The following is an 8030-nucleotide window of genomic DNA, read 5'->3' as shown; positions in this document are numbered from 1 at the left end:
CTGTGCCACAGCAGCATGCTGGCAGTGCATCTTGCGACGAGCTTGCTGTGTCAGAGACTTTTCTTCAGGGTTCACTGTACAAATACGTTAGCCATCCAAACTATCGATCTTTGCCTAAACTGCCAGAAAATAAACCCTAAAAATTCCATTCCATGTTGTATCTCCATTGAGTCTGGCAAAGGGGAGCTCTGCACCACAGTGATTCTTTTTAACTAGGAGAAAGGAGCTTGTAAGAAATACAAGTTCCTTTACAAGTTTATGGGGTGTTGGTTTGTTTGGTTTGCCATCTTTTTTTTTTTGTGGAAATCTCTCTTCTTTCTTTGAGTGAACTGTAGTAGCCTTTTGTGGAAGCTGGTTTGCATTTCAGCTGGGCTCCTTAACTGCTTCCTGGTGCAGCCTGGGTGCAAGCTCAGGGGATGGGGTAAGCTGTGTGAGCTTCGTTTAGTTCTATCTTATCTGTGGATCTGATTAAAAATAAAATTAGTATGAAACAAGTGACTTCCTCTCACTGTAAGACTATTCAGCTGACTGTATTTGAATTTTTATTAGAGTCAGAAATGCAAACCTTTAATAATCCTTGTAACTTTGCTCTCTTTAGAACTGTAGATGAAAAACGAAGTTTGCATTTTGTCCCGGAGTGAAACCCCTCCTGCTCTAAAGGCATCTCTGTCCATCAACAGGTGTTCACTAAGTATATCCACTTTGTGCTGTTTCAGGCTAGAGCACCAAAGAAGTAGCAGGAGTCACCTTGTGCGCAGTGTGCGGGAGGTACCGGGGTGGTTGACCACCACATTCTGCAGATCCCAGGCTGTAGGGAGCAGGCAGAGCACCGCTCCCAGGGGACTCCGAACGTCACCTGCTGCAGTGCGACCATCTCTGCCTCGGGGAGGTGCATCTTTAGGGCTACAGGGCAATCAGCGTTGCTCTGTGTCTGCGGGCAGGATGGGGAGAGAATTTTTATGCAACCCCTAAGTATATAGTGGAGAGAGTTAATTTGGCAATGGTGGCTTCTTTGTAGCCTTGCAGGGTCCCGGGGCAAATTGCCTCCCGGAGGCTGCAGTGACTCCGGCTGGCCCAGACTCCTGCTGCGAACCCTGGCAGGGGCATGCAGGAAGGGAAATGATGAGAGTAGCTCTCTTGCGGCAGAGTCATGATCAGTTACGGAAGAAGCAATATGAACTTTATAGGTAAAAATTTCTCTTCCAAGTACACAACAGTCCCTTCAGTTCATGAAGGTGACCTTCCTGGGAAGAACATACAGTTACGCCACACAGAAAGGAAATGTGGGCACTGAGAGGGCTTAAGATCTCAGAAACACGTTTGAGTTGCTGAGCAACTTGGCAAACTTTTAACGTGGGGACAGATACCTCTGTGGTGTACAAACACCTTATCCTCATAACCCTTTAGATTCTGGCTGAGCAGTGTTGACTGAGAGAAGCTTTTGGCTGTGGTTTTATTGCAGCATTCTGCATTGTTTACGTAATTATAAAGGAAATTTACATATCATTTCTTTGCCCTAACACAGCCTACATATTGAGCAATGACTAGAGGAAGTGTTCTAGCAGAATTTTGCATGATGAAACCGGAAAGGAAGAGGGATCCAAAATGACAGCATATTTCAAGCAGATGATAAAATACATTCCATCAACTGGGGGGGAAGAAAAACCAAGACAGAGTGAAGATTCATAGCCAAACTTCAGACTCTGCAAGTCCTGAAAGGTAACGTGCCTGCAGCCTGTGTGATTTTAAGGCAGAATAAGCACCTAAGAGATCACTTGCAAATTAAATTTTGAGTAGTTTCTGTAGTCCTTTTCATAGCCTTTTGAGTCTGGTTGCTCAGCCAGTTTTCCCTCTACCCTGTTGTCTACATGTTCACTCTGTATTTCACCAATTTGGCTCTAACTATGAGAGATAATGTCAAAGCCCTTGCTAAAGTCAGGATAAACAACATCCGATGCTCCTCTGTTAGCTACAGAGCCAGTCATCACAGAAAGCTCTCGGGCACAATTTGCCCTTGGTAAAGCCATGCTGTTCTGATTGCTGCCATGTCCGTTGTGTGCCTGGATGTGTGCACTGGCTCTGTGGCCTTCCCGGGCACTGGGGTGAAGCTGGCCAGCCTGTAGCGCACACAGCACACACCCCCCCCGCCCCGACCTTCTTGAGGATGTGTGTATGTGTGGAACATCTCGCTGTCTTCTGCCATCAGGAACCTTCCTTGGTGGCCATGACCTGCCAGTAGTCAGCTCCATCCTCACCCTCAGACAGAGCCTGTCTGGTCCCAGGGCATCCTCTGTGCCCAGGCAGCTCCAGGGCTCCTTAACAATTTTCCTCTCCCATGGGGAATGCCTCACTCCACCACTTCTGCTACCAGGCTCGAGGAGCTGAAAGCCTGAGGGCAGACCTTAAAAGTGAGAACCTGAGGCAAAGAAGGTGCTGACTACCATGGCCTTTTCTGTGCCTTTTCTTACTAGGGATCATAGGGTGGTTCTGTTGAAGGAGACTGATATATTGGGGTGGGGCATATCAAGGCAGATGGCTCAGAGTTTTGGCCAGGGACTGGTGGTCAGAGGCTGGTGTCAGCAGAGGAGTGCAAGCCTGGAAGCAGCAAGGGAGCGGGTGTTGGTAGCAAGGGAACGCAAGGAGAGGCGCTTTGCACAGTAAATGCAGAGAGCTAGCACCCAAGTCGGTGGTGTTAGAGATGTAGCGGGGAGAGAGGTGTCACTGGAGGAACTGGCTGCAGCAAATTAAGTTCACTGCTTTTGAAAAGAGCTCTAAGTCAGTGTCGTTGACCTGGAAGCAGTGCTAGCTGTTAACTCCAGAGCTGATGTCATGTGCAGTATTTGACTTTGTTCTGAGTTTACAGCCCCTTACTGCTTTTCTGCTATGATCGATTTGTTATGGTTTATCACTTCAGTTCCCTGGCAAGGTCTTACCAGAGGCCATGTGTCCCTAGAGTCCGCTCATGACAGCAAGAACCAGAGAATTCTGTGTTTTCTCATTTGGGGTAGATATACCTCTTTCCAGGACGATCCCTAGCAGTCGTATCACCTACCTGTCTGGAACTTTTCTTACTAGAAAGAACATTTTGTTTCAGCATTTCAGGGTGACGGATACACTGGAGAAGCGTAACCTCTTCTAGGGAGAAGTTGAGAGGCTTTGCTCAGTTCTTCATTTAATTTTCACAGAGTTATGTTTCACTTAAGGAACACTCTGCACTGGGAGAATCTGATTTAAAATCTTAACCAAGATCTACAGGTTTATGGCTGCTTATTAGCTTGGAGATCAGCCTGCCGCCTGTGAGTAGTACAGTGTTCTCCTCCCTTCTCTGAAGGGGCTGTACAAAAGGCTGTGAGGCTTTCATAACCCAGGTGTGCCCTGATAAGCAAGTTACTGAGTTGTCCCTGATGTAATCTGTTGATGTACTTTTTATATCACAGGCTTTTGCTGGCTTGCTCTCTGTGGAGAGTTACTGATGTCATCTGATAATAGACACCAAGATTTCCCAGGGAATGTGTAGGGAGTACAAGGATTTACATCAGTAATTTAAAACCAAGAGGAAAAGGCGTTACTTTTTAAGGAAGACTTTTCAGGTCGCGGTTGGAGAGCTGTGCGCGGGCTATGGGAATGCTGAGTTGCTGTTTGAAGCCAGCTCTGGGACTTGTGACGAGGTTAGTGCTGGACGACACAAACCTGCTCACGGATGTCTCTCTTCCTTCTTCCCACCAAGTGTGTTAGTCGTTTGTGCCTGGTGAAGCAGAGGTTTTAGTAAAGGGTTTACCTTTCACAAAAGGCACGTTGCTGAGCTAATGGTGCGCAGAAACACCCCAAGAGTAGAGCACGCTTGTTCTTACTGGAAAGGGTAAGGGGGCGGAAAGCCACAACCCAAACAAACAGAAACCCCCGGTCAGTAAGACTCTGTAAATTGGCACCAGGGGAATTGCAACTGTTCAAAATCCAATAACCTGATCTCTTTGCAGGCCGTTACATTTATTTATTTTTAAATTGCAATTGATCCAGCTTTCAGTTTGGGGTGTATAATGGCAGCCAGTTTTTAAGAGAGCCACCATTCCCCACCCTCTGGAAACCGGTCTGCTTTACACCACCTGCCTTCCCTTCCCACGTTCCCTCCCGCCGGCATTGCTGTGGGTGGCTCGCAGGCAGGGCCTTCTGGCCAGAGGTCCTGGGCTGGCCTGAGGCTTAACCTCAGTTTCTGATCTGCTGGGAAAGGGGATGAATTTCAACAGTGTGAGACCTTTTGCTTGGCAACTTATAAATGGGATCAGTTCAGAAGCCATCCGGCCTCTCTAGCCATCGTTTGCACTAGGTGTAGAGGTGACAGCCGGAGCCTGTAGCTCCTTCAGCTCTTTTCAGTTAATCCATTACTACCTCTGAGTTAACACCCCAGCTGCCCCCAGCATTTTATGGGTATTTATTTGTTTGTCAGCTCGAACGGAGACCTATGTGAGAGAGCAAAATGCTTCAGTCTGGCAGTTCTCTGAGGGTTTAATTGATTCTGATACCACAGGAAAACCGATGACATGGAGAATGAACATTCAAACAAATAGATCTTAAATTCTGCTATGGACAGTTCTAAAAAATCAGTTCCAGCTTCCACTAGGAATGCATCGTAGACGTTATAAGCATCTTTCACACCAAATAGTGCTGCTCTTTGCTTTGATGGGGTGAGAACGGGACTGCTGGGGATCTCATATAAGGTGTGTGATTTCAGGTTCTTCATTTTCGGCTGCTCTTCTCCTGCATACTGGGACCTGGCACTGGGAGGGCGGCAGGGAGTTGCCAATGCAAACAGCTCAGCTGCCAGGCCAGGAGAAGAGCTTTAGGCAAACCCCACCGTACGCAGGAGGCACCCTTAGCACACAGATATGGTTACAAAACACTCCACAGTGTGTTCCAGCCTGGGAAATTAATGCAGTATTAATTTTAAGCTGTTCGGTGACAGTTCACTAGCTGTGGTTGTGCTTCGGCTCTGTGTCCATTTCCTCTGTATCAACTAAAAAACCCAAAATGAATCTTGACACAAAAATAACAGCTCATTTCCCACCTGTGGCTCTCTAGGCGCTGCCTTGGTGTGGTGATTTCCCCTACCTACAGCTGGATCTGACTGATCAGGACGGGTGGGAGTCCCCTCTTGCCTGTTGCCCATGACAGTGATGCTAGATGCACACCCCCATGTAGTTTTTATCATGTTTTCCTTTAACTTCTTCAGCCCTTATGAAATCTAGGAGTGAAGTCTCTTCTATTGAGTTTTCCGTGTATTCTCAGTGTGTATTTCTTAGTTTTCCAGAACTGGCAGCAGTTTGGATGGGGAGACAAATGTTTCTGAATCTTCAACAGTTTTCTTTACTTTACTTTTTTTAAACTTTTCGGTGTTGGTAATGGATCTTAACTCAGACTCTGACACGCCCCGTCTGTGGACATGAATGCGATACAACATCATGTTCTTACACATATGAATGCGAACTCCTGAATCGCTTTGGTAGCAATGGAGTAGCGATTCTGGACTGCTGCAATAAGTGTCAGGGCTGCGTTTAGGCATTCTTTAAAGTGTACTTCCTATAGATATATATAGTGTGTGTTTGTGTGTAAAGTAAATACTGAAGCTCGAGCATAGCCTTTACACAGGAAGCTTTGCAGTGAGTGCTTTTTTAAGCCGAAGTAGTACAGATGGTGTCTGCTCTTGACCGGGTTGATGCGAGTGGAGCTTGTGCACCCGGGAGAGGCCAAGTTGGGGCAAACAGTGGGTATTTTGGCCATTCTCTCCGTGCTGCCGGGGGCGGTTGCTCCAGCCAGAGCGACCATGGTGACCTGCAGGGAGCGCGGTAGAGTGACAGGAGGGAAAAGCGGTCCCGTTGCGAAGGAACCGATAAAGAAGCGGTAATTGACACACTCGGTGGCCGCTCAGATAATGACTATGCGGGTGGTGTAATCGCTCCTCGTTAGTATAGTGGTGAGTATCCCCGCCTGTCACGCGGGAGACCGGGGTTCGATTCCCCGACGGGGAGAGCGTCGTATCTTTTCCTGCTGCGGTGCGTGGGGGCGCCTGCCGCCCTGTGCTCGCTTTTTATTTGTCCTTCTGTCCGTCTGGTACCGGACCCGGTGGGTGAGAAAGGGGAGAGCTGTGCTCCCCGACGGGAGCAGCGAGAGGCGGCGGGGGGTGCCCTCTCCCCTGTGTTACCTGAGCTCGCTGGGCGAGTGCCTGTAGGCAAAAGATATGGAGACGTTCCTTTCCGTGGAGGCGAGCTAGGCCGTTTTTGGCGAGAAGGGCTCTGGTGGTGCCACAGAGATGCCCCTGGCACCTTGGAGCCAGCACCGTGCGCTTCGGGAGGATGCTCGGTTACATGCGGAGCAGGAGCCTTCGCTGTGCTGTGGTATGAATACTGCGTAGCAGAGGCAGCAACAGTCCTCTAAATGAATTTCAGATTTAGCTACCTCTAGTGCCTGTTCTAGAATAAATCTAACCTTAATTTTTAAAATTATTTAATCTATCACAACCCTTGATAATTTTTAAAAGACCTAAATTGCCCTTATTGTTACAATTTGGTACCTTATTTCAAGTGTGCATCTCCTTATCATCTCTGTTGTTACATTTACATGCCAACCATCAGAGACATTTAAATTTTGACCAAAACCCATTTTTGAAAGCACGCTTTCACATGAGAACTGTGGGGTTTGTTGGTTGGTTTTTTTAACTGGCCCAGCCTATATATGACTCCTAAGAGTTACAAGAGGTCCTTCTGAAAAATTAAAAGCCCCCCAGCTTCAGCAGCTTAGCTGTTACTAGCAGCAAGCTGCCCGTTGCGCAACCTGCGTGGCTGCCCCTGCTTTCGGAGCAAAGCCAGCGCTGTGGCACGGTGGCTTCTGGCAGCTGCGGAAGATGTTACTGTGGGCCCAGCGCTGACATTGGCTCCGAGCTGCATCCTAGGAACATAAACTTGCTGGAACAGCGATGGCCTCTGTCGAGAAGCCCAGACAAAACCTGTGTGCAAAACCTCTGGGGCCTGTCTGTGAGTCTGAAGGAGCGTGGGTGGATCTCGGCAGGCTCCTGGTGGCAGGCCCTGGGGCAGGTCATCGCGGAGGGGGTGACAGTGCCGGGTTGTGCGCTGGGGAGCTGCCAGCATCCACGTGCCTGAGCTAACACCACCACCTCTTTTAGGGTTTTTTTTGCTTTTTCTTCTAGAGTTTTCATCTCCTTTGCAGGTGGTGACTAATACACGGGACTGAAGATGTGACACTCTAGAACTGAAACTGCAAATCCAGGCTGGGTCAGCTGCAGGTCCCGCTTGTGCATGGGGGTCTCTGGAGCACTCACCCTTGAGTCACGAGCTCCTTGGCACATGTCTTTGGTAACTTTCAGGGAGAATTATTAAACATCTTGTACAGAAAGAATACTTAAATTTAAGTGTCTTGATGAGCAAGATTTTGTTTGTTTGATTGTTTTACTCCAAGTAATGTGTTTGTAACAGGAGTCACAGCTAGAACTCCAGCGCTAGAGCTCCTCCCTGCAAGTTTGCATGTCCCTCATCTATTCTTGCAGAGGTTGGTCTAGCTCTTCTGGACCAAGGCAATCCAAACCTGCTCCCATCACCTTATCGCCGTCTGTTAGTTTGTGCTGGTTTCTGCAACTCTTTCTCCTTGCAGTGGTGGTTGGTTCCAGGTGGGCTTCACTGGGAAGCTGAAACCACTAAAGAAATGAGCCTATCTCAGCTTAGTTCTAAGGTTATTTTCAAATATATTTGCTAAGTTTTGTTAAACTGTGTTTTATCCAACCTAGACAGTGCTCTGGGACATCTGCTCAATCTGGGGTGTTTTCATGGATGTTGGGGTTTGGAGCACCCCTGGGCTGCGCCCCCACCACAGGTGAGGACACGGGGATGCTGCACCCCTGGACTGACCCTGGGGAACCTCTGCCACCGCCACGCGGAGGGCAATGACGATCAACAGCAGCACGTGCTCATTAATGGAACTGCTTGTGAGTGTATGACCTGAAACCTGATGTGATTTTGGGATGT

At 48.3% G+C, this 8030-nt stretch overlaps 1 non-coding gene across 1 annotated transcript; it reads left to right on the top strand.

The window, feature by feature from the left end:
* The first annotated feature begins 5951 nt into the window (after nucleotides 1-5951).
* Nucleotides 5952-6023, top strand: TRNAD-GUC (transfer RNA aspartic acid (anticodon GUC)). Its single transcript has one exon. It is a non-coding gene; the product is annotated as a tRNA-Asp (tRNA).
* Nucleotides 6024-8030: the final 2007 nt, after the last annotated feature.

The sequence above is a fragment of the Rissa tridactyla genome, chromosome 11, assembly GCF_028500815.1.
Source record: "Rissa tridactyla isolate bRisTri1 chromosome 11, bRisTri1.patW.cur.20221130, whole genome shotgun sequence".
NCBI lineage: Eukaryota > Metazoa > Chordata > Aves > Charadriiformes > Laridae > Rissa > Rissa tridactyla.
The sequence above is the reverse complement of the archived record's forward strand: the minus strand, read 5'-3'. Positions and strand labels throughout refer to the sequence as shown.